The 6,648-nt window shown below is 38.3% G+C and overlaps 1 protein-coding gene across 3 annotated transcripts in view; it reads left to right on the top strand.

Moving 5' to 3' along the window:
- Window positions 1–692: 692 nt before the first annotated feature.
- The window catches only part of LOC311293896 (serine/threonine-protein kinase PAK 3), a 43,435-nt gene continuing 37,479 nt past the window's right edge, over window positions 693–6,648 (top strand). The window contains exons 1-2 of one of the 3 annotated variants that reach the window (XM_084414444.1): window positions 5,570–5,594; window positions 6,245–6,310. The gene's annotated coding sequence lies outside the window, so the exon portion shown is untranslated. Of the gene's footprint in view, window positions 930–5,569; window positions 5,595–6,244; window positions 6,311–6,648 lie in introns of those variants that run through there. The other 2 variants (XM_084414443.1, XM_084414445.1) reach the window with 2 other exon arrangements.

The raw sequence follows: 6,648 nt of genomic DNA, 5'->3' as shown, positions 1-6,648 counted from the left end.
GACTTGCCTTGGTGTGCACTCAAGTGAACAATTCTTCAATTATCTATAATTAGCCTGAAAAGGAGGTTAAAATTTCATTGGGTATTTATTTTATTAATATTTGTTGTATCTTTAGCCAGCTTGCGATTTTCTCTAACTGTTTTTTTGATTATTTTACTCATTGACAAAAACATACACTTTGGTACAGTGTTGTTATTAGATGTAATACCTGTTTTTTGATAGCATGGTACCACATACTTATATTCATATACTGTGGTATTTGGTGCTCTGAATGAAACTGAGTGTGGATAAAAAAAAAAAAAAAGATTAACACTGATATTTTTACTCTTGAGTGTGGATTTTTTTTTTATGTTATTAATACCGATGTTTTTACTCTGAATGAAACTGAGTGTGGATTTAAAAAAAATAAATGAATACTGATGTTTTTACTCTGAATGAAACTGAGTGTGGATTGTGTATTTTTTTTAATCAATACTGATGTTTTTACTCTGAATGAAACTGAGTGTGTATTTTTATTTTTTTTTATTTTTTTATCAATACTGAAGTTTTTACTCTGAGTAAAATTTTTTTTTTTTTTTTATCCCTACCTTGCTTCCACTCGTCTGTGAAACAGCAGATCCAGTCTTTCTGGCTTCCCCCCTCCCCCTCTCTCCTAGCAGCTGCCTTTATTAACATGCAGCCCCTTGGCCAATGAGGCTGCGAGGGCTTTGTGACATCACGGGCTAGGGAACAGTAGGCAGGCAGTGAAGCAGGCAGGCTGCCGACTAAAGCCAGTGAGTCCAGGTTTGGGGGTCAGGAACCGGTCTGACCACAGAATGGAGAGCCTGTGTGTATACTAGCTTTCAGGAAAATATGCTGTGGAGGATGTACATGGAAAACAGAAGGAGGCTTCCACGGATACAGCCAGGGAATGTCAAGACATGTTTCAGGTGAGTTGCTTCTCAAGGGCTCTTGTCTGCGATGACTCGAATACGGATGAGGGAGAGGGAGAGAGAGAGAAAGAGAAAGGGAGGGAGTGAGTGAGTGAGTGAAGGAGGGAGGGAGCGCTTTTGCTCGGCTCTTAGCATACGGCCTTTCTAAGGAGGAGATGAAAAAGAAGATGACGGAGGAAAGAGAGAGAAGCTGTGTTAATACATTGTGTCGAGGAGATCCAGTTGTATCCTGGGGTCTGTTGCTGCTGTCAGCTGCCCCTGCCCCTGCCCCATTCCAATGGCAGATGCATCTTTGTTGATGCCACAAATTAACATTGTGGGTGTGTGTAATCATAGAATAGCGGCAAATGTGGAAACAAAAAGCACTGCTATTTTTGCCACTGGAATTCAAAGCTGCATTTGTTTCTATGTGGATGTATCCATTCCAAATGATGAATCTTGTTCCTTGTTCCATTGGTGCTACAGCTGGATAGATGCAGTAAAGGGTGGATAGATGGTTCAGTAGACGGACTGATGTCATTGGTGGTCGTATATGACCTTTTGTTAGACTGCACATGTCTGGATTTGGGTCTTTTATATAGAACGCTTCAGGATGATGGATATTTTTTTTTTTTTTTTTTTTTTACCTCTGCCAAGCCTGCGCAGATGCACAAGAACACACACACACACACACACACACACACACACACACACGTTGTTTTCATGTTTTATGGTGACTTTCCATAGACATAATGATTTGTGTACTGTACAAACTGTATATTCTATCACCTTACAGTAACCCTAAACCTACAAAACTTTCTGCATTTTTAGAAAACATCACAGTTGGATGTATAAGCTGTTTTCCTCATGGGGTCCAAAACATTTCCCCACAAGGACAAGGATTTGAGATCTTGCCATTTTTGTAGGGACATTTTGCCCCCATAATATAGGGTTTACCAGGCCACACACACACAGATACACATTTTAGGACTATACAGTATAATAGTATACAGCCTATGCCCCTCTCCTTATAGATTTTTTTTTTTTTTAGATGTAGAGTATCAGAAAGAAAGAGCAAGGACCAGTGATCTGTGTAGCCTAGCTCTTTACTGGGTGGAGGATGGCATTGTGGGGGATTTCATTCATTAACATATGTGTCCTGTGGGATAGGGGTGTTATGTGTGTGAGTGGTGGAGTGTGTGATCATGTGTTGGGGCTTGTACACAAAGACCTGACAGCTACACTAATTATGCGGTAATTAGGGATGCGCTGGCATAGGAAATTTGGCCAATACTGATAAACCAAAAATTAATATTAGGTTATGGTTGATAACCATATGATGGCATATGATCTGTTGAAATGTTGAAATGTTGAATTTTGTGAAACCACACATCAAAACATTATAACATATAGTGATTAAAATGAAGTTAAAATTCTTTTTGTAGAAAGGTTAGTTAACTTTTAGGGCAACGTCAAAAAAGTGGGGGTAAAAGTGATTATGCATCAAAACATGCATAATAGAAAAGATGGTCTGCCATAAATGACTGCTGATTAAATTGTAAATGTAGTTTTATCTGCTTCTAACATCAACTTAATCAAACTTGATTAAATACATATTTGTATTGACTGCTAATTAATAATTTAATATATTGTGTGCATCCCTATATCTAATTTACACCACACAACAATAGACAGTACACCTCCTCAGGGAAGAGGAAGAGCTCCTCTACAGAGAATGTAATGCTTTGGATTGTGCGGGGGTTTCCCTCTCATATCACTTAATTTGTTTGTTGGTTCATATGTGTTTCCTGTTATATGTGTTCATCTGTTGAACTACAACCTAAGTCTACGTTTCTCTTGTGCCGTTTTTATTAAAAAAATTTAACTGAAGTAGAAAGTATATAATGAGCAAAAGAAGCCAGATCAGCACAACCATAATACACAAGAATCTGGGAGCCCTGTGTGTATCTTTAGATGAGGTTGACATTAACGTTTAGAACCTACCATCATCTGATTCAATTGCTGTATTTGACATCCTCTTCCTAAATCGAGAATAGCATCTGCAGTTTTTATTTCCAGGCACAAATATGAATAATCTTTTATCCATATTTGTTAATTGTGGGTTTTATATTTCTCAGTTGTGACAAAAAAATGTATTTTATTTTTTTATTTACATGATTTTTTTTTTTTACTGTAATCAAAATTATGCCTGAAAAAAATAATTTATTTTCTCATAATTGCTTATTTATTTTTTCAATTGCAACTTGTCACGGTGCTGATGAAAAACATTTAATAATATAAATACAGAATTTTTTTTTTTTTTACAATATTTCACTTTTTGCCAACAATTACTGGCACACATTTAAGCAGTTTTTACTGTTGATATCCCTTTTACTTTTTCCAATATTGTAAGCCTGGCAGTCAGAGGCGCTGGCGATCTATTAGCCCAAGCCATAAGCTCTCCTTGACTGTCAGAGCACTGCATCACTCATTCATAGGCCCCTCAACTGATTAAAAATCCACAGCAGGGTCCTGATTAGATAGCTGTTGTTTTCATAGCATAGATTTTAAAATGTTTAAACATTTGTCAGACATCAGGACGCGGTGTTGCTGGAGCCTATAACCTAGCATCTCAGGCCGAGGGCAGGAAAACACCCATGGACACATGACTAACACACACAGACATACACACTAACCAACTAGCTCACATGCACCACCAATTCATACTACAGCCTTTTACAATGAAATATAAACCTGATGCAAACCACAATCTTAGGTAGAATGACATTTTCTGAAATGCTTTTTCAATTAGTTTTTTTCAACCATCATATACTGAACTATATGGCTTTTGCTTTATTGTGCAGTGTTTATTTGTGATGCTGTATGTTTTAAATTTGTCTTCTTCTGTGATTTAAGGTTTAAACTTTAGTGGAGCTCTTTATATTTCTATGTAACCCCACGGAGTGTGTATGTGTCTCTAGTAATGTAGCAAAGGTCAAGGTTTATTGGACTGGGGATTTTGTGGATAGATTGGCCGGTGGATACCGGAGGCAAATATTTGGAATGTGCAGAGTGAGTGATGGGGCTAAAGTATGTGTGTGTGTGTGTCAAATGTGAATATGTGTGTTGGGGGATTTTCCGAATAGGAGTTTTTTTTGGAGTACTACAGGCTAAGTGTTTCAGCAGCTTGTGAATGTGTGCGTTAGCATATATAAATCTGCCGTCTGTGAGAATTGGAATTGTGAATAAAAAGGATGTTGTTTGTCTTGTCATATATGCATCTGTGCATACGTGAATGTAAAGTCTCACTTCTGCTTGGCTCCATTAAAGACGCTTAGGGGTGGGTGATATATTGAATTATATAAAGGCCTAATTTTATTTCATGATAACAAAATATATCACTTATATATTTATTAAAACAATTTTTATCTGTTTTATCATAAATAACAAAGATGCAAAAAACAAACGATAGGACAAATACAATATATACCATCTTATTTTTTTCTACCTAAACGCTGGGTTGAGCCTTTTGGGTCAATTTTTGGGGTAATTCTTTCCCTCAGTATTAGGTAGTTTTTGTGTTACCCGGCTGTTGTGTTAACGGCTGGGTCTATCTCACTGATGCCCCTTTCACACAGAGATTCCGGAAAATACACAGATTGATTTTGGTTCATTCACACTGCCAGTGATTTTCCGGAATCTGTGAGTGCGTTCACACACATCCCGTAAAGACACGTGACGCTAGGATGTGACATGTAACGTACGCGTCGAAAACATGCTGTGGTACAAATGTTGTGGCTTTGTTTTTTTGTTTTTTCGGATTCGGTCGTACACTAACGCATTCCACAAAGCTGGCGAACGATCTCAGCTTCAGCGCGGATAGTAAAGAGCTCCCTGGTCTCTGCTTCATTCCAGTTTGCAGACATTTTTTCGTTCTTTCTTTGTTGATGACGAACACAAACTTTCTTCTAAGAGCAACAAAGTCGCACGATACATCATTGCGATGGCACTTGTGTCGTCACTACGACACACCCCTTCCTGCATTGGTCCTGGCTTTTGTTCACAAAGGGCGAGTTCCGGGACTGATTCCGGCAATGTTCCTAGGTCCCCATCCCGGCATCAATCCCGGGACGTGTTTGCGTTCACACAGAAGGCACTCCAGCAATTTTACGGCATTTTCCCGGGACCAACACGCTGTGTGAAAGGGGCTTGACAGAAACAACACACCCCTCCCCCACCCCCCGACTTAACAACCCAGCAGCAGCGTTACTACAACTCAGCTGTTGAGTTACAGAGTGCAGGCTTTTTGGGAAAGAGCAGGAGAGAGCAGTTCTCAGTGCTGCCAAAAATTGGTACAATTCATCTGTGAAATATAAGTGTCTGGACTCTGGACTATGCTTTGTTTTCATTGTGTTTTGTTCCTGTCTTGACCTAGTTACTATTCTGTGTCAGTTTCATTCAGTTCACCTGTTGTTCATTTATTAGCTCATTAGTTCCTTGTTTGTTCTTGTGTAGATATACTCCCTGTTTGGTTCAGTTCTTTTTCCTGTCTCGTTAATGTAAGTGGTTGTATTTTCCCTTTTCTCCTGTGTTTGCCCTGCGTGGATTTATTAAAAATTGTTATTCTGAATTCTCCTTTGTCTTCACACACTTTGTAGGCCTACAGCCACACGTGACAATAAGGTTTGTATACTTTTTATTTAATCTAAAAGCCTTTACTGTGTTGTGAATTTTATTTTACGCAACACAACATATAGGGACGAGACATCAGTCAGCTGAACATGTCAGTCATGATGTAAACGCCTTTTGCCTTGCATAAAATAAACTAATTTTATTTGTTATAATACTGAATATAATTACTTTGGATGTTAAAATATGTTCTCGGAACTCTGTATTGCATGTTTGCTTATTGGCCGGTTATGAGGAGTCAGGCTCAGATTTCGGCAAATCACTAGCACCGGAACTAGCACCATTTTAGAGGAAAAAGAATAACAGCAAATCGTTGATTACACTTGAAATAAAATGTTACTTTTAACTGTTGATTGCTTATTTATAAAATGTTTGTTAAACAAGTTTAAATGTAGTCTATTTTGTATAGGTCTAAATGTATAAAAGATGCCAGTTAGAAGAACTGTATTAATCCAAAGCAAAGGTTGTTTAGTGTAATACATACTACATTTTAAAGGATTTAAGTTAATCTGGAAATATTAACCCATGTATGAGCTAAAAACAACAACAACCCAGTATTCATGTAAACTAGCGTAAATCAACCCATTACACTGGGTTAAATGAACAACCATCCATCCATTTTCCAAACCGCTTATCCTCTACAGGGTCGCGGGGATGCTGGAGTCTTTCCCAGCTCTTGGGCCACAGAAGGGGGACACCCTGGACAGATGGTCAGTCCATCACAGGGCACACACACACATACACATACACATACACACACACACACACACACACACACACACACACACACACACACACACACACACACACACACACACACACACACACACATACATACACACATACACACATACACACATACACACACACACACACACACACACACACACACACACACACACATACACATACACATACACATATACATACATACATACACACATTCAAACCTACAGACCATTTGGTCTGGATCATAGCGTCTCCAGATCACAGACGCTGCAGCAATACATACAAATTAAACTATTTAATTAATCTTTTAAAATGTCAT

This window comes from Rutilus rutilus, assembly GCF_951802725.1.
Source record: "Rutilus rutilus genome assembly, chromosome: 7".
Taxonomy (NCBI): domain Eukaryota; kingdom Metazoa; phylum Chordata; class Actinopteri; order Cypriniformes; family Leuciscidae; genus Rutilus; species Rutilus rutilus.
The sequence above is the reverse complement of the archived record's forward strand: the minus strand, read 5'-3'. Positions and strand labels throughout refer to the sequence as shown.